Source organism: Megalops cyprinoides, chromosome 25 (genome assembly GCF_013368585.1).
Source record: "Megalops cyprinoides isolate fMegCyp1 chromosome 25, fMegCyp1.pri, whole genome shotgun sequence".
Classification (NCBI taxonomy): Eukaryota; Metazoa; Chordata; class Actinopteri; order Elopiformes; family Megalopidae; genus Megalops; species Megalops cyprinoides.
The window spans coordinates 3,115,096-3,135,277 of record NC_050607.1 but is presented as its reverse complement, the minus strand read 5'-3'; the positions used below and the strand labels follow the sequence as shown (position 1 = coordinate 3,135,277).

Here is a 20,182-nt window from a genome sequence, read left to right as displayed (position 1 = left end):
TTTATTTCCCGGCTGGTTTAGGCTGCTGGTTTAGGCGGCCGGTGTGCGTGCTGGCACCCAGGCGATAGTTTGGCGTCAGGGCTTAATCGTCTCGGCAGTAGCTTCCCTTCGGCAGGTTGTTCTTAGCCAACCGGAGCGGGCAGGCACGCGCGTCCTCGGCCATGTCTGCTGTGTGGCTCTTCCTTTACATGACAGCATTAAACACCAAACCCTCCCTGATACGCGGGTTCATTAGAGATATACGCCTTTGATGGCGGCGTTCTCAGGGCTTCAGTTTCAAACACCTCCATGTAAAGCTTAAGACACCATTGTGCTGCTAAGCCCTTCTCAGTGTGTCTTATTTAGATCTGCATTGTAAATCACGGGAGGTAAATAACCAGGCAGCAGATGGAAGCAGGCAGATAAGGCTGCCCAACAATCGTATTTGTGTTTTGTTATGATGTTGACAGCAGCTAAAACTCGCTAATCTCGTTCCCCTCATCTGCATTTCAAAGAAATCTCATTTAGCAGCGAGCCTGAGGTTGCGAGGATAAAGTTCCCTCATTGTGTCTTTTATTGCATTCTTCACTAATTTATCTGCCGCCGATTTAGCGTTGCTCCTTACGTGGGGCGCGTGTGTTGCGATAGGTCTTAAACCGTCTGAAAGCGCTGGCGTCGAGGCTGCGAACCTCGGGATAATTACACGGCCGGCCGTGAATAGAGTGAGTCTGAAGACCACCTTTGTTCAGGGTGAATTGCTCAGCTAACACAGATAAGACATTTGCCCCTTTAGACTTTCAGCAACACCCTGACACCCTGAGTGGCATGCTGAATGGCAGTGCGTTTTATTCGGCTTGTTGCGAAGGTGTTTCCTTTCATCTGAACAGCCTTGCAGGCTGCAGTGGAGGTGGGCTCTGAGGGCCCAGCACATTGAAGGTGGAAATAAGAGTTAAAAGTCATTTTCTAAGGCCAGCCATTCAGGAATCCGGGACAGAGCTGCCAGTTTCCCTTGTCTGTTCTGAATGGTCAATTAGAAGAATTGTTTATTCCAGGTTCTGCTTTTATTTGGTTTCTATAGACTTTTAAATGGATATTGGTTGATGTGGACAAGGCTAAATGTTGAATCATTCTTTACTGTACTCTGTTCCAAACTGAATAAAATGTAACCATGAACTTATTAGTGAGGATTCATGTTTAATGATTTATCAATATTTTGTTATTATTTCATATTTATAACAGCGATTTTTACCAGTGATTTTAATTTTACATGGTGCAGTAGTCCTTTTAGGTGTTTAGGCTACCTGTTTTTAGGTAGCGTTTTGTCCCCCCTTTTTGTCATTGACATAGCTGCTAATAATGATAAAATGGATATATTTCCCTTTTAGGGGACATAAATGCTGATACAACAAGCGTCTTGCGCTGACTCTGTGCAGTTGTGATTACCGTGGTTTCCTGCATCATCTCTCAAAGGATCATATGTGTCCATATTGCTCAGGATGTGTCATGATGGACGTGTTGCAGTTGCTGACAGGTTTCTTACATCAGCATTGTCAACAGCTTGTTCATTTTTATGTAATTAGAATAATAAAACTGTATGATTGCTGATGAATTTGAAGCTATCATAACACAACCTGGATTTCATCTCTGGGGCAGTGAGGTGTGAGAAATAGATTAGTAAACACTGGCTTTGGAAATTTGCAACGTGTTTCTCATTACACTACAAATAACACTTTATAGTAGCATATGTAGATTTCAAGTACTGATCTAACTCTGATTATACTTATCTTTTAGCATTTAGGTGAAGTCAGCAGGCATACCTATAAACTGAAAATGGTTCTGTTTGTAGACCTAACAGAATATGTAATTCAGTTAGTCTAAATTGGCAGTGTGGTGTTTCCTTTGAACTGGTTTTAACAGCAGAAACACATTCTCGCTTTAGTTCTGGTGAGGGAAAGTGGTTAGTTGTGTATTGTTTTATGTTCTGTAAATGTTGGAAGTCCGGGCAGAAATCTGCACAACACTTCCATGAATCCAAACGGTAAAATAATTGCATTTGGCAGTTTTTTTTTTTTTTTTTTGCAGTCATGCGCTGCGGGCTGAAGGCTTTATTCTACAGTTCAGAGAGCACATTCCACAGGATCCAGCAGTTGTCGGTTGCCTGTCGGGGTCATTTGGATTGTGGAACTGAGGGGATCTCTGGAACATCCAGGCCAGTTGCCAGCGTTTCCTTGTGTTCTAGATTTTCTCGTGTCACAGGAGGGTTGGATGGGGAAACGTGGCCACAGTCACTGGCTAATACTCACAGTGTTGATGACACATCTGAGAGATGAGCAAATCTGGAGGCAGATGCCTGAATTCCTGTGGAAGGAGGATATTGCGCACAAGTGAACTCTTAAGCACATCACGGCTTTGTGTTGTTTTATTTCCTTGGGGGTGATTTTCTGCAACTGGTAATTGTGAATTAATAACCATTAAAACAACAGTGCTTTGCATCGGTGCGTATAAACGACCTGTGATTTATGGTAATGTTTACGCCATTGTGAGGCTGTGGAGCTTTATTGCACCTTGGGTGTAATCCTGTGCTCTGATATAGACTGAGATAAGACTGAGCAGTGAAGCAATAAAAGCCTATTAAATATACAGCATCTTTATGCTAATATGATTAGCCTAAGCTTTTTTGCAGCTGTAGACATAATTAAATTTTTTGACCACAACTGTTCAATGCCTAAAACGCAACCCCTTTGTAGCGGCAACATTTCAGTGTATGGAAACCATCTTCTGCAGACTTTTTTCAGGGTGAAGGTAAGTGAAAGAGGACTTTGTTCTATCAAAAAATGACTCATCCGAGATGGATAAAAAGATGTGTGGTCAATGGTCCAATGCCAGGTCATCATGAATCAGTATTTTTCCTACAGTCTGTCTTTAATGAATTATAGCAGACTGTCTTAACAAGGCCACAGAATATGGCTGTCCGGCCAATGGGTTCCAACATGGGAGACCAGTCAAATTACTGAAACATGTTTGTGTCCCTCTTGCCCCTCTTGTGTATTTGCCGGAAATGTTTTCAACCAAATGTTGATTTCCTTCTCAAATCATTTCTTTTTCATGTATAGATCGTTTTTGGAACTCCCAGTTTCAGAGGGACTTTCTGCCACCAGTTTCTGTCTTCAGGGTAAGTGTGCTTTGGCTGCCGTTAATGCAGTCTGTATGGTGCGTTCGGGGATGATTGGGGAATGCACGGTCATATTCAGCTTAATGCCATGTGTTCATGGCTTTGGCACCTTATCATTTTTTCTGTAGTAATGCGACCATGTGACTGCCTCAACATATGAGGACTTTGGTTCGTATAAAGCTGCAGAGTTTAACATTATTTTGGGTAAATGATGGGAATGTTTTAAATTTGATTTTTGAGCATGACCGTATGTTGACACACTAACACAGTGTCTTTAGATAGCGCAAAAGTTCCAATAAACTTTATTTGCTTTAATTACTTAACTTAACCAGCGTTTATTGGAGACTCTGCGATAATAAGAGACCTGCGTTTATTTAACCCAAAGCCCTCAGGCTTCTGCAAGTTATTGGTAGCTGAACTGACCAGGAAAATTCACCATGTTTTTTTCCCCAAGTAGGCTACTTAACAAACATTATACAGGGCTCTTTGGTAGCAGCTCAAACAGGAATCACTAATAAAGTAAGTTAAACATTGTCATTGCAACCTATGATGGGAGAGCACAGTCTGTAAGAATAGCAGTATCACTGTGAATTTAGGCTACCATGATCTGAAAGACAGCTTGTTTTGTTTGTTTATGTTTAATCTAATTTGTGAATAGATGAACATGCATAAGGCAAATTGAATTCACTAACACAACCTCATTTAGCCTAATGTAAAAAATATATATATATTTGTTTGCACTGCAAAGTAATTAATAGGCCTAAAGCATCCCCAACAAAAGGAACATAGGAAACATGCTGGCTAAAATTATGCTTGCAAAACGATTTAATTTACAAAAACCAAATTTCATTTAACATTTCAGCTGTCAATGCTATGCCGTGATGTTAAAATTAGTCTGGAAACAATAGGGCTACCTTTTCAAAACCAGTGTTATTTTGTTTTTTTTAGCCACAAAAAATAAATAGGACTACTGTAAGCATTTTAACCCACTGCTCTTTCGTTTCATAGTCATGAAAAATAAATATAATTTTCCCCGGCGTTTATTTGAGGCCGGCGTTTATTTCACTGAAAGGGTCGCCCATACCGGCGATTTTAAGAGGCCTGTGTTTATTGGAGACTTGGCTGTTATTGGAAGTTTTACGGTACATCAAGCCTGCGGCATCTTGTCAACAATGCTCACATTCACCCCTGTGACTTGGAGGTCAAAGGTCAGAGGTCGGGTGTCAGACTGAATAGCCATCAGTTCTGAGTGAGCGGCAAGCAACGGCTGGCTTCTCTCCTGCCGATCTCAGCTCAGTCATCCTTAACTGTGGACCAGTGTGTGAAACCAGCATGGCTGAATGACCCAGCCCCATTGGGGCTCAGTGGGTGCCCCTGGCGGTGACTCTCATAGTTGCTAAAGTTCTCTTCACTCAGCTGTTATGTAGTAGGTATATCTCCTGCTCCTTCTGGAAGAATCTTCACTGACTGTTTAGGTCAAGAAGTCCTTTTAATTTTTATGTGCTGGAAGATCGTGACAGAGAGAGAGAGAATGTGTTTGGTTGTTTGGGGTGGCTGCCAATAAAACATTGGAAAGCATGTATTTTGGGGTAAAAGGTTTATTGATTAATCCAGGCTGTTTTAGAAGCACGAACTAATCAAGGAAGGCAATTGCAGATTTGAATATAACCTAAGCACGGCTGATTACGGAAAGAACCAGGTGTTTGGACTGAAGAGTTTGATTTTTTTATAGACTGGAATATTGCAATAGCCTGTTTCACACAGGACATAATATGATTTTCCAAGCTGAAGTGTTGGTAATGGTGGTTAAGATGAGTAGCTGTAGTGGTGATAGTTTTCGCTGCTGTGCCACAGTATGGTGTCACTACGAAGGGGAAGTGATCTCGCTAAGACAGAGTAATGAAGATCAGACCGGAGCCTTGGAGTTCCTGAGCGTCCTGGCAGTAGCCTAATGTCTACCACCCTGTGTCGTCCTCCATTGAAGCGAAACCCCTTGAGAGCTGAGCCATTGTTCTCATTGTCCTTCTTGCAGGATGCGATGTGAAACAGCAGCGGCAGGCTGAGCACGCACACGCCACGCGCACTCTGAAGCTTAGTCACGGCGGTAAGTGTAGCCCTTAAACTGCTCCCTCTTCATGCTGTGGTTCTGGGCCTGGAAACCTCACCCGCAGGCCTCTCTCAGCTCACCGATCTGCAGGCTTGCGCTGCCCTGCGTGATTTCACTGTGGCTGTCAGAATAAGCAAAGTAAATGAGCATTCAGAATTGCCTTTAAGCGCTTTCGCTCCAGAGCACTGGGACATCTCAAGCCTGTGTGGGTGTACATGGTGTGAGGTGACCATGGCTGTGATTTTGGGTGACATTGACACGCTGGCAGTCTGTATGCACTGCTGTCAGCAGAGTTGTTCCCACGCAGGTTCCAGCCAAGCAATGCCAGTCGTGTCTTTTTTAGCGAAAGCCTTTTTTTGTAGCGCGCTTGATCAGTGCGTGGTATTACGAGGAGACGGCACTCTCAGATCACAGAACCAGCGGGGAAGATCTCTGAGCTGGGGCGTGTCATCAGCGCCGTGGATACCTCCCTCTGAGCCGGCGTGGGTAAAGCAGGCTCTCCACCACCTCTCCTCCTGACAGAGCAGGGACAATCCCAGCACAGCGCTGATTATCAGACTGGCATGGCCTATTATCACTAACACGGCTACACACAGGCTCCAACACACAGGCTGTAAGGGGGAAAGACTCAACCACACAGAGGAATGAGTGACCAAAATTAAACAAAAGGCCTCTATTCCAGGTGTCGGGTCACTATAAAAAAAAGTCACTATATGAAAAAGCTGGCTCTGACCCAGAGAAGAGCTGACAAGGCCGCAATGCGTTGTCTTGGTGGGGAAAATACATTTTGCTATTTATTAATCTGCCCACACTGCACTGAAAACCATGGCAGATCGAAGGCAAAGTTCTTCTAGTGTTGTTCACTAGAACAACGGCCAGAACAGATTACGGTTTTTTTCCTTCCTCTGTCCTTGCATGACATTAAGTCTATACCCGTGTTTGCCTTTTCCGTAAAACCGAAGCAAATTGTTCTTGTTGAGAGAAAGTTGAGAATATAAACAGTTCCAATGCCTTACTGGCATGTCAGGAGTAAATCTGTTGAACCGCTCTCTTTGTAATCTACGAAACAAGATTATAGTCATCACAAACTTTGACTGTGGAAAAAGCGAAGCAAAACAGCTTTTACCTACCCTCTAGTTACACAAACACAAGATCTCATTTTACACATGAGGTCGTGCATTTCAGACGATCCGTGGTAGAGGTGTGTGCTTTGAGATGAGTTAGTGTGGCAGAGGGCTCTGGCTTTCAGATTTGTAATTTGTCATTGCAGGTGGAACAAAGGCTCTCTCTAATCTGGCTTTTGCAGCGACCACATTGTGGTGCAACACATTTCCGGTTGTTTATTTGAGCAGTTTTCTTTCTTAGGAGTGTAGATCTGCAGGTTGGCGTAGCTGTGGTTGTTCCTGTAATGTGACCCTCTGCCTGAGAGACTCATGGTTCAGCTTCTGTGCTTGATTCCAGATATTCCTCAAGAGTCATCGCTAAGGCTATTTTCCCCATTCCATTTTATGCAAATGTTGTATGTACGTTTAAGACCAGTTTGCTTGTGTTTCTGCTTGCTTTTACTCTGGTTCATCATCAATTTGGGGCATTCGTAGCAGTGCTGAGATCCAGGCAGAAGAGGAACTCAGAGTTCAGCACTCAGCTCCACACTGAGCCGTCTCTGAGGTCCAAGTTTGATTAAACTGAGGCCTGAGCTGTGTGTGTGTGTGTGTGGGATTGGGGGGGGGGGGGGGGGAGGCGGGGGTGCGCCGGAGTTCAGCTGTGGGCTGAAACGAAGCACCCCCAGAGATTCAGGGCTTCTTTGAGATTCAGGGTTCCACCTAAAAGAGATTCCTATATTAGTTTTTAATTTGTCAAGTATCCAGTTAAATCTTCAAAGATGAACTCTTAAGTATATCTGTTCACCAACGAGCCCTCTAATCAGTATGGGAAAAAGTAATTGGCTCGGCTTCAAACTTTTGAATATACATATAAAAAAATTATTGCAATTATGCATATCTTACCAAATTAAAGGAAGTAGCCCAGATGGATAGCTTTGCCGAAATTCCATTTGAAATGAGTTCCTTGTTAGCGTAGCGGATATTTCCTCCTTAGATGGTTTTCAGAGAGATAGGTCCGCCGAGGCGGGGGCCTGGTTAACTCCTGGGGCTTTTACCCTGGACATTGCGGATGGATCCAAACAGGAGAAATCAAAGAGAACGGCTGTCCCCATTTGCACAGCCCGGTCGGCCTGATTGAGCTCTGCCGAGGGAAAGTTGGAGGGGAACGTAGATCAAGGCATGCCTGTTTTAATCTTTATCCACCATTAACCCCAGAACACAGCGAGTGCTGGGTATCAGGTCATTGGTCAATCCTCTTTCGGAGCCCCCTCCAGAATATTTTAAACTTAAGCCTTTTGATCAAAAGTCTCAGCCATCAAAGAACCACGTCACCCCCCTCTCAGATCCACCAATCAGCACTCCTTATTCCCCCCCATTCCCTTTTTTTGCTTTCTAAAATTTGGAACTGTGCCAAGTTTTCACACCGTGTGCTTGTTGGGCTGATAACGTTGGACTAAAGTAGAGAGGGGCCGCATGGCTCATTGCAGATCATGAGGTGAATATGTCTCCCTCCATTCATTTAGAATCAATGCTGTTTTGGTGGCAGTGGACAGAGGAAAAATGAAAATGATAGTACATGTTGAGTGGTTTAAGACCTCTTTGCTCACTAACATAGTACCTGTGGACATTAACAAATGGAAAAAAAAAACTGAAAAACTGTAGTGACTTTCTTCCTGGTTTTGAATACAGCCCATCTTGTAAAACCTGAGTGGATACAGCTATAACAAAAGGCGTCCTTGCCTTCGGGTAGAGATGAGGGCTTGCAGAGAGCTAAGTGATCACCATCAGGCTGCAGTTACAATGCTGTGAATGTCCATCTCACATCTTACTGCTGGAATCGAAAGCAGACTCAGTAAGATTATTGATCCAGAGAGACGCTAGTTAACATCTTCAACGGGCAGAGATGCAGGTGATCGGGAGCTTTTAAAAGGACACTGGTGGCCAGCCTCCACTGACCAGCCTGCAGGTCTTTCTGCCAGGCCTAACTTCCACTGCACTACACATTGGAGATGACTAATTCAATTTTAATACACATCAAGGAGGAAATGTGTTTCTCATCTATTATGCCAACCTGCAAAGGGTAATTATTACGATATTTCCGGATCAAATCCTCTCTAATCGTCGCCTTTTCCATACCTGCTTGGAGGATATCCGACTCATACCCGGCGTTAATTTAAAGGTCACGCGTAACTCGTACCTCCCTGTACCCCTGCACCTGTTTGCGGTGGTGAGAACATACAGACCGACTCGCTGGCAGAAAATTCACAGAAGATAACCGTGAAGAGAGTCTTGTTTGAAGCGTTCTTCTCGCTTGATTTGCATGAATTTAAAGGACTCCCCTCTGATGGAATTTCTCCACGCGGTTAAGGCTGTCGTGAACGAAACCTGTTACTTCGCAGCGACTCGGCTGCCGCCTGAGATGCAAAATCACCTGCTGCTGCTGCCAAGCCACCTGGCTGTTTCCTTCCGCCGTTGTTTATTTATTTTTTAAATTTTGTGGTAGCTGTCTGCAGATGGATCAGATGAAGGCTGGTGTTCTGGCCAGGGCTCAGATGAGGTCCTGTGCAACACGTTCTCTTGCCTTTGCCGATAAAGCTTGGAGAAGTGCTTTCACATGTGCTGAATGTGGTCACTTAATTGAAACACAGCCATCGAAAAAATAATAAACGACTCATATGTTTCTGCTTCTGGACTTGGCTGGCTAACAAACTAAAGAGCCTGCAATGGTAGTTAAACGGTGATAACAGTCACGTATTGATATTTTATGCTTTTTTGTATCAGTTTATGAGAACTAATTAGAATTGCTACAGTTTTTTAGTCAGGGCAAAATAAAATGTTCTGCTCTGGGAAGTTGGCCAATGAGCTGGCTTTCGCAAGTGCATTGTTTGTATATTTTAAGTAAAATACAAATCTGGAGTCTCTGTGGTTTGGCTGGATTTTGTTGGGGATGTAGCTATGTAAGATTATAGTTGTCTAACTAGCTACATCAACATTAACATACGTGTCCGTGTGTAATAATTTACTTTTATCATATTTGATGGTTTAAAATCAAGAGTAAAAACATTTAGAAATTTTTCAGTGCATAACAGCCAGAACTTTTCAGTGGAGTGTACAAAAAAAAAACAAAAACAGAAATACAAAACCTTTGCAGAAAATCAGATTTTTTCAGGCACAGGAGCTGCTACCTCTTAAAGAAACTAAGAACAACTTGACTTGTAATGTTTAGTTTGTGTGTGGTCAGACTCCCACTTTTTAGGACTGAAAACGAGAAACATTTCTAGCAAATGGATGAAAGAGCAAGGTGTTTCAGTCAGTATCTGAACAATGACACTTCCTCCAAGCCACTCTGACCAATGTGTGGTCATACATTTTCTTCATGTCTTCTTTCTTTTTCAGGGCTGAGTGTGTCCTTAATTACGTGCTCGATACAGGGTTCTCGACGTTAATGTGGACTGCTTCCGTCCTCCATTCAAACAATGCGGCAGCAGGACTTGATGCTCACTTCATGTCAAATGGGAGATTGGAGGAGTGATGTCATTGTAATAAAGGAGGAGTCCTCTCATTCTCCTGCAGATGCCTGTCTTGGAGAACTCGGAGGAGACACCACGTGTCACTTATTTACTGGGCCTTAAACTACTAAAGCATCTAAGTCTGTTCATATCTGGTATATTTCTGCTACAACCACAGTGATTCACAAGGGTGTCACATCTAATAAAGACAATGATGTAATTTGTGCCCCTGCCCAGTGAGGTGCACGTAGCCTTCCATGTGTAAATAAGAGTGAAATATCATTGGGCTTGGGCCGCACCTCCTGCACACATGCAGGCAGCCGATTGGTCCAGCCAGAAACCCTGCTGAGAATCGTGGTCAGCCGATTGGTCCAGCCGGAAACCCTGCTGGGAGCCATGTTAGCGTCCTCTGCCTGTTCTTCTGACCTCGGTGGCGTCAGAGGGTAAGGCCTACACTTCTGTGTGCTCCTCAAGCCTCTGCCTCTCCTTCGTTCCGTTTCTCCTGTGAAAGCTTTATGTTGTTTTTTTTTTCCCCCTCTTCCTCTTTGTTTTGAGCTTCAGGCCCGGTCGTAGCCCTCTGGGTTTCCTAGCAAGTGTTTCTCGGCCCGAGTCAGGTGAAGTAGGATGTTTCTCTCCTCACCTGTATTTGCTGTAGCAGCTCTACACCTCCCTCTCTCAGCCCTGCGCTGGAGTTCTCCTCCAGCAGCTCCCAGCTCTGGGCTTTAATGCAGATTGACGCCTTGGCCAGGGGGTCTGATTGAAACCTGTGTCTCACAGTTTCTAATGCTCACTGAAGCATTTCATTGGAGATAAAGTAAATAAACTAGGCTGCCATAGGAGGATTCTCCGGCATAGAGGGGAGTGATGTGGCAGGAGAAAAAACAAACAAGCAGTCCACAGCACTCATTCACAGTTAGAGGTCTGTGTGTGTGTGTGTGTGTGTGTGTGTGTGTGTGTGTGTGTGTGCGCGGTATGTGTATATGTGGGACAGTCAGGGCTGTGCAGCAGGCCTGCCCTCATTGTCCTGATGGATATGTTGGTGGTGTGTATTTGTATCTGTATGTGTGCACATGTGTCTGTGTGTGCATCTGTGTGTGTGCATGTGTATCTGCATGTGTGCATGTGTGTGTGTGCGTGCGTATGTGTGTGTGTGTGTGTGTGTGTGTGTGTTTGTATGTGCATGCATACTTGTGTTTTTGTGGGACCACGTTTTATGGCAAAGGATCTCTCTTCAGTAGTTTAAGAAAGTGAATGAATTTGAAGATGTGCTGCCCAGTGAAAGCCAGTCTGCACAGTACAGAATTTTGGGTTCAGTAAGTGTCATGTGTCCATGCATTTGTGATGAGTGCTTTTTTGTTTTTTGTTCAGTCATTGAGGAAGTTGTGGGTGGAGGAATGTGTTCTTTTGGTACAGAATGTTTGGTATGTTTAAGAAAAGGAGACCAACCTCAGTCAGATTGCTGTTTTTTCATGTGTTGACATGTCTTATGAATAACTGGAGCTGAGCCCCCACGACGTATAGGTTGCTGTACAGCGCAGTCTCATGGGTTCTCTATGTACACACAGTACACTATAGATACTTTTGTTACTCACATTTTCACTATCGTTGCCTGCACCCTTCTCGTCAGATGGCACATTTAACCAGTGTTGACACAATGCTATTTGCTTTGCGAAAGACTCCACAAGAAGAGCAATTAATGTCCTTTTTGTCTAAAACTTGCAATTCAGATTCTTTCATATGTGAGTCTCTGAGGCAAGACATTTGTCTACCACCACAATCTCTTTAAAGCCATCAACCTTTTGATGTTTCCCGTTTCTCCAGTGTGGAAGCGATTAGATGAACGTGTTTTCTGAGCCGAGCATCTGAGTGTGGCTTGGCTCTCGTACCTTTGAATATCCACGCATGACGTCTGCTCTCAGGCTCTGTAGTGGTTTGTTCTTTATCATCAGGGCACATCGCATGAATATTGTGTTAAATTTCTCCGACTCAGATTTTAAAACACCCTCTTGTAGAGTTAAACCGACATTTGAATACGTTTTTAGAGACCTCATTTTCTACAAGAATTATGTGAAATCTTGAGTGGTAGATACGATTTTTCCTGGGTTCCGGAGTGGGACAGGTGACATGGTAATATATTTGCATTGCGCTCAGTTATAAAGATTGTTCCAGGTCTTTTTCAGGCACCTGCTCAGTAGTGCGTTTTGAACAGTGTCTCTATTGTGGGAGGCACAGGGTCAGTGTGAATGCCGCACTCTCTGCCTCTGACAGACTTTTCAGCACAATGATAGCTCCCTCATTTATTTGGTGAATTGTGAGGGGAGGAGGAAAATGATTCTCATTATGTAAATGACGGGATGGCTCCTGTAATCTCGCATGTATTCATTATTGCACATATTAAACCTTATGATACCGGCCCTCATTTTACCATTGTTAACATTCCTGCCTTTTCTCCCGGTTCTTTTAAGGCTTCCAGTGAGCTTTAATCCAGCCCTCCTCATGACAATGTTTACCTCATATCGCATAGTAATTCCCTGAGCACCTGGCCTTCACACGAATCTCTATATCTTACAGCAGTGAATATTGAGTTTACATTGGAACAGTGGGATTTGTCAGTAAAGTAGTTAGCAGATTGAAGTAGTGCTTCAGATGTTAGCAAAAGCATGTGTGCATATGGGATTTCCGTGTGTTTTTTAGGTCATAACTATACACTAGTTGCAAAAGTTTTGGAAATGTAGCCTATATTGTCTTCCAGGTTTTCTTAGTTCATTTTAAGGACTTTCACAGTTGAGCTTGTGTTTTCTGCCAGTGTGTGTTATCTCTTTCATAAGGAACATTCACTAATGTGTGAAGACAATATCTTCTCTGACCTCTTAATTTTTTGGGGGGTTTGCGCTGGATACAGTCTGAAAAAGAAAACTTCTGATAGAGTATGGACAGATACAGGAGAAGAGGGAATATGAAGGGACATTGACATATGGCTACTGTGTCATCTTAAGTGCATTGATTGAGAATTAGGAATCATTTTATGGACAGACACTGTGACAAATATAATCACCAATATAAAGTCCTCCATGTGAGTACTAGAAGTTTAAGGTGGAATTATTTTATGGGAGTTACTTAATGAGAGCATTCAATCAATACAGCATAACATACTTTGGTATATTAGTTGACCCAAGCCTCTCTGGAATTAGATATTGGAAAAAGCAACATAAATACTCTTGAAAAAGTACAGAGAAGGGCAACAAGACTCATTCTAGGTGTCAAGCATGCAAGTGATGTAGACAGGCTTAAGATACTTAATCCCTTTAGTCTCAATAAAAAGGAACTTGGGGTGATTTGATAAAGGTTTTTGCAATTTTTTTACAAGGGATTAATCAGGTAGGCTGCAGAAGCCATTTCAAACCGAGCTATGTCATCAGAGCAAGGGGACACGGGTGGAGAAATGGTAAATTTCAGGTAAATAAAGGTAAATTTCACACTGACGCGAGGAAGGATTTTTATACAAAGCTATTCATATGTGGAGTAGTTTACCAAGATTCAGAGTGAAAGCAGAAACCCTAAGTGTATTCAAGACGGATTTACACAGAGATAAATGCATTGTAGACTCTAGTTTGTAGGCAACATGATGAGGCTAGATGAGCTTAATGGCCTGTCATTAAACTTCCTGCGTTCATGATCATCACTCAGAGAAAGACAGGCTCTTGGTCGCCTTTACTTTTTAAAATACCTGTCTGAAAGGAAAACTCACATGAATAACAGTTGAAATCACAAGTGAAGGTAGTGTGTTTAAATATTGACCGGCTTTTGTTGCAGTTGTTGGTTCAGACACATGTGAACGGATTATGATCACAGTGCACATTAAAATGTGTTTCGTGTGCACAGGCACACACATACACACACACACACACACACACACCTTATACACGGTGCCTTCCATACATTTGGTGGTGGCATTTTTTTTCCTTTCTTGTCCAGTGTGTTCCTGTATATGTGAAAATTTTCACAAGGAGGCTGATAAGATTTCTAGATATATATATAATTCTCCCAAAGCCAAGGCGTTGTCTTTATTATTTTTTTTTAATTGTTTTCCTTTCAGTGCCTTGACAGCAGTAGGCCTTTGTGCTTGTAGTTACTAACAACCCTCAGGGTGTTTTCACCACTGTGCTGGGGACTTGCAGAGCTTTTTTTTTCTTTTTCATCACGCAAAGTAAAAATGAAAAACAATTAGTTTGACCCCACGTGACCTTTCTGACGTACAGTCAGTTAAATGGTTTGTAAGATGTTTAATTACCAAATGGTATAATCGTTCTCCAGCTCATCATTAGATACATAACATCAAGTGAATTACCTCCCTGGAGTGTGCTGTCTCACAGATCAATAGATTTTTCCGGAGCTGCAAGGAGAGGTTTAAATGATTCCGAGCACTTAAAATGAACAAGAAATCTACCTATAATGCCGAGTGGCAGAGCGAGTATTAATTTATATATTTATTCATCTTTATATGCGGCTAATTAAATGCAAATTAAGTCTATACTGGAGAGCCACTGTGTACTTATCTCTCATTTTGTAATTCACTGCACTCTGTATAATGCAGAAAGTGCTATGTTCGAGGGAAGATAAAGAAAACTGAGAATTTTTTTAATGTTTTGCCTTTGGAATATTTCATTTTTTTTCTTTTCATACACACAGACTTTTCCATGAATTTTGACAGACGTCAGACAAGTACACTATATGGCCAAAAGTATGTGGACACCCCTCCTAATTATTGAGTTCAGGTGTTTCAACCACACCGATTGTTATCAGGTGCATAAAATCAATCACGTAGCCATGCAATCTCCATGGACAAACCTTGGGTCGTACTGGAGAGCTCAGTGACTTTAAATGTGGCACTGTCATAGGATGCCATCTTTGCCACAAGTCAGTTTGCGAAATTTCTGTCCTGCCAGATCCCCCGGTCAACTGTAAGTGCTGTTATTGTCAAGTGGAAGCGTCTAGGAGCAGCAACATCTTAGCCATGAAGCAGTAGACCATGCAAACTTACGGAGTGGAGCCGCTGAGTGCTGAAGCGTGTAGCATGTAAAAACCACCTATCCTCTGTTGAATCACTTCCAAACTGTCTCTGGCTGCAACATCAGCGCAAGAACTGTGCATCGGGAGCTTCATGAAATGGGTTTCCATGGCCGAGCAGCTGCACACAAGCCCAACATCACTATGTGCAATGCCAAACGACGGCTGGAGTGGTGCAAAGCATGCCGCCACTGGACTCTGGAGCAGTTCTCTGGAGTGATGACTCACACTTCACTATCTGGCAGTCTGATGGACAAATCTGGGTTTGGCAGATGCCAGGAGAGTGCTACCCACCGGAATGCACAGTGCCTACTGTAAAGTTTGGTGGAGGAGGGATAATGGATAATGGAGCGGTATGTAACGCAAAATGTGGGCCAGACATGATGAAGATAATCACACCGTGTGATCATCATATTGTATTACTGGACTTTGACTACACTACATCACATTACATTCATTACATACGCACTCATTGTTTGCCAGCGTTAGCTTAAGGAGAGTGGTAACAGTCACAGCGTTGCATTGTGGGACTGGAGCGGTGTGTAGGCAGAGGACCCCAGCACTGGCGCTGTGTAAAAGCCATGCAGTCCTCAGGCTGGGCTGATGCTGTAGCTGACAGTAGGTGAGCTGTAGTGTAGGACATTGGCTAATTACTGCCTCTCTCCCTCTGGCGTACCCCTCCTCCCTCACGCTGCCCCAGCCAGCACCTGCTCCCAGTGCGCCATTATTCTCATTTACGTGCCCTCTCATCACATTTGCACTTTGGCTCAGGATATGGCACGGGCTCCACTAAATAATAATAACAATAATGATAATAAAAATTAAAAATCTTAAACGGGGACCTGGTTGTCGGTCTGGTGGTATTTGTTTTGTGTGTGTGGCGGACAGGCTGGGGGGGTGTGGATCAGCGGGATTCTGCAGGTTTCTGCCGGTTCCCCTGCTCTGGCGGAGGCTTGTGTAGCATCACTTGATGGCACTGTTTCCATTCCCTCTCCTGTGCCTTTAAGTGAGGTCCAGTAAATCCTCTTTTTATGAACAGACTCCCCTCTTAAAAGACCCCACTTTTAAGAGAGATGCAGGGCTACGCTGAAGCTTGGCCCGTGGCAGACACTTTTGGATGACATTTACACGCCATACAAAAATCCACATTTTTAAAGACATTTATTTATACAGAACAGCTATTAATGTGAATGGAATAGGTGCTATTTGCCATGAGAATTCTGCTGCTGTTTTTTTTCCACATTTTAAGGAGTCTATGGCAGTGAATTTGCTTTATAATGGAACAATTTAATGGCAGCTTTTACAGTGCAGCCATGTGAATGGAACAGTGCTGTGTTACTATAGGAGTGAGTGCCGCAGAGTGTACGTATGTGTCATTTTTTTTCAACAATGATTTTTGAGTTTGTGGGTGTGTTCAGTGCGGTTGTCACGCTTCATTTTTGTCCTGTTTTACCAGCACATACTGTATTGTTAGTGATGCATTAAAACCACCAAATTTTAAGTAAATTTTTAATGAGAATTATTTTCACAATATACACGAACTGCAGTACACCAATTTGTCTTTGGCGTTTTTGTGGAGGATTATGTGTTTTGTCTTGCGTTTAAAGGTGTGTTTTCTCAGAGCTTTTGTGCAGTTCTTTTCCACGGAGCTCCTGAATGAAAAGCAGAAATATGCTGTGTTATGTGATGCCTTATTGAATTATTTACACCACTACAGTTGGGGAAAAACATGAATGGGAAAATAAAGCATCCTTCCTTTGTGCTTGCATTTTGGTATGCAGATCACTGGCGCTTTCCGAGCGCAGGCGTTCAGGCTCCGGGTGAATTTGCCACAACAAGAACCCGGCGATTATTCAGCCAATTGAATTAATTCAATTACACGTCTCTGGCGCTGCCTGGCCTTCTTTCTGATAACCACATCAACATGCAGATGCACAGCATGGCTGAAAGTGCTCGTGCGGGCACAGTTAATTCACAGCCTGCTACTTCACCGAATTTGAGGAAAGCTATCCTCCTGTAATATTTCAGCAGCGGCTCGGCCAGAGGCCGGCATTAATCCTTAGCACCCGCTCCCTAAAATGCAAGCGTAATGGTTTAAAACAGAAGGTGTTTAGAAGAAGGCGACCTTTTTCCATTACGGTTGCTCCTGTCGTTCTTTCCCTCTGAGTTGTGGAAGACAGAGTGCACATGTACTTCCGCCTACGTTAAAAGAAGCTTGCAATCAAAGCGGAAATATTAACCAGATAAGCTCTGGAAATGACCATGTTTGCCTGCCCGCTGCGCGCACACGCTTTTAAGAACCGTACTCCACTCTCTTAATGAAAAATAGCTCTAATTGTATTTCTCCTCTGAGCCAGTCATGTATAAATGCAGGACCGGAGAGCAGCCTCATGCACATTCGCTAGCGGATGAGGGATGGAAGCGTGTGTATGGGTAAACAGATAATCACACAAAGGTAATTGGGGTTTTTCGGAGCCCGATCCAGTCTGCCAGCGTGAGCCTCGTTAGCATGTTAATCACAGCCCCCCAATTTCCCTCCCTCGCAGGGAAGTCCACACTCTCTCATAACCAGCTTTAATTGCATTTAAAATGTCACAGAGGTGGAACATATGTAATTTAGCCATAACTGTGTCAAATTAATAGGCACTAGAGAGCAGCTCCATTCAGCCCTTAGAACGGAGAGAGGCTGTTTACTGTTGAAATTTGTTGTCTCTTGTTCACTGTTTGAAATGTCTTTTTTATTTTCCTCAGAATGGTTTCATGAGTTTGATTTTTCCTCCTTGTTCTCAGCCACTGTTAATATACTCAGTTTTTTTTTTTTTTGAGACAAACTGCTGATTGAAGTAAATGCCTTCTGTCAAGGTTTTGTCGTTGCTTTCAAATTCCTCTCGGCGTTCTGCTTATGTAAGGGAGGGGACTGGCATCCAAAACACATTCATTGGAAATGAACACAAGTATTTCATCCGTCAGTGCTTTCCAAGAAGGCAGCAGTGTTCCCTCTCCCCGAACACACACCTTTAAAAATGTGTTGGGGTTTCCTCTACATTACCAGTGGATTAAATGAACCTGTTATATTTCCAATCAGAGAGGAGTGTGTAAAAATCATTTTTAGTAACACTGTTTACAGAAAGGCAAAGGTCTCCTGTGAAGTTGAACAGTCCAGGGGTCTCAAAAACAGGTCAGGTGAAATAATTCAATTATGCCATCCAGAGTGATGTCTTTTAGACCAGTGGTGTTGGTATCAGAATAAGCAAAGACCCTCTTTAGCTGAAAGAAAGCCCGGATTATAGGCCAGATTGTGAAACAAAGATTGGCTGAGGTTTAGGCAGATGAAATGGACAAGATTAAAGGGAAGTTAAAAAAGGCAGGGCAGGGTTTGAAGCAGTGCTTTATTTTCTTTCATCACCAGGTGCTCTTTCACATATAAATGACCGGGATGATGTTTCCATAGCATGTCTCGGGGTGCTCTGGAGAGCACAGCAGCCAAAACACACCTATTTAATTTTTCATAGAGAAGGACCATCAGGAGTAATAAGGCAGCATTCCTCTTCCCGTTTTCCAGAGCCTAACCCTCACATTTTTCCAGAAAAAGCAGCACTGCGGAGACCCAGATGAAAGGCCTGAACTGTTGAAATGTTAATTTTACCATCTGCTGTTGAGGTCTGCTACCTTTTTGTGTGTTTTTTTTTCCTTTCCTTTTTCAATTCCCAGTAGTTCAGTTCTGTTTTATGAATGTTGTGGTATTTCGCTTGTTTGAAGTTTTGAAACTTGGAGCATGACTCTGACTTAGGAAAACTGAATGCCACATGGTGTCAGATACAGACCCAGGCTTTTGCGACTGCATCGGTCACTGCTTCTCCACTGATCATACTCCATCATTACTCCACTGATGCTACTTGCTCACTACTCAAATGATACTACTCAGTCATTGCTTAACTGATCCTACTTTGTCACTGTTCCTCCACTGATCCTATTCAGTCACTGTTCCTCCACTGATCCTACTGATGATGATCTGCTGATGCTACTCAGTCACTACTACACTAATGCTACTCACTGATCCTGATCCTACTCAGTCTGTGCTCATGGGCTTAATATCATTCTCTCTCCCGCCCCATTCAGGTGGCATGTGTTGACTGTGATAAATGTTTAATCTGTTAATACATGAAGTAATATGTTTGCGCCAAAAGCATTTACTTTCCACACAGTTGTACATTCCAACATATTTGTTTATATATCAGACTTGCTTCACAGTAATAACTGTAAATTTGAAAGAAGCACTCAATATTATTTCATCATGTGTAACACTAATTGTCTGAGTACACTAGTTGAGTCTTTGGTTTACCCTTAACAGCATCTTCACAAAAAATTGTGGCTTTTCAAAATTAAATCTGTAAAGATGTGTTGTATTTAAAAACCTTAATGCCAAAAACATGGCACTAATTAGGACTTCACTGACTGATGTCCATCAGAACTGTTGCTGTTTTCTGTTCAGAAGTTGACACCTACAATCGTTTCAGGAGAACAATTGCTGGAATGCTTCTGTGGAGCAGCCAGATTCCATTGTGAGATTTGATAGTCAGCAATTAGGGTGAGCCGTCCTGTATGGTTGCAGAGTGTCTGGAGTTACTTAGCGCTTTCCTTGGCTGAGATCTGACTGTTTAGTCTGCTTTTCACTGTGGACTCACTGGCTTTCTGACCAGCAGCTAAGGGCTGTTTGCAAAGGAACAGGAAAATGTTGAAGGGGGTGGGAAAAAAAAAAAGTTCCATCTTATTTGTTCCTGTTCTGGCAGCGGGGATCTGATTTGTGTTCATGTTTCATATTCTTTTTAGCAAATTTATGTATGGCTGTTGAAATCCATACTCGGTATGACCTCACTGCGTAGGCTGTGTTTCATTAATGACTGGGCCTCCGCAGGGCCTGAGGACTTGAATAGTTTTCACATGACACCGCCTGCTATTAGCATGGCACTCCAGCTGCAGAAACCGCATGCTGATCTGATGCTGTGGCTTTGCTGGGTGTGAAAAGTTCAGCCGCTTGTAGCTGGACAGGTATGTACACAGAGGCAAGGAAATGGCTCTGCTGAAAGCTTGTAAAAGAAATGTATCAATAGTGAAACATTTACATTCATCTCCAGAAGCCACTTGTCAAATAAATTGGGATAATGCACTTAAAACAAATAAAGGAGTTAAAGAGCATGTACAGCATGTATACAGGACTTAAAGTACATATGTTTTTTGTAAGTAA

The 20,182-nt window shown here is 43.0% G+C and overlaps 1 protein-coding gene across 1 annotated transcript in view; it reads left to right on the top strand.

The window, feature by feature from the left end:
• LOC118771755 (forkhead box protein P2-like) overlaps positions 1-20,182 on the top strand; it is a 115,873-nt gene that overhangs the window by 11,558 nt on the left and 84,133 nt on the right. Inside the window, exons 2-3 of the mRNA XM_036519771.1 lie at positions 3,093-3,151; positions 5,184-5,255. The gene's annotated coding sequence lies outside the window, so the exon portion shown is untranslated. The remainder of the gene's footprint in view (positions 1-3,092; positions 3,152-5,183; positions 5,256-20,182) is intronic.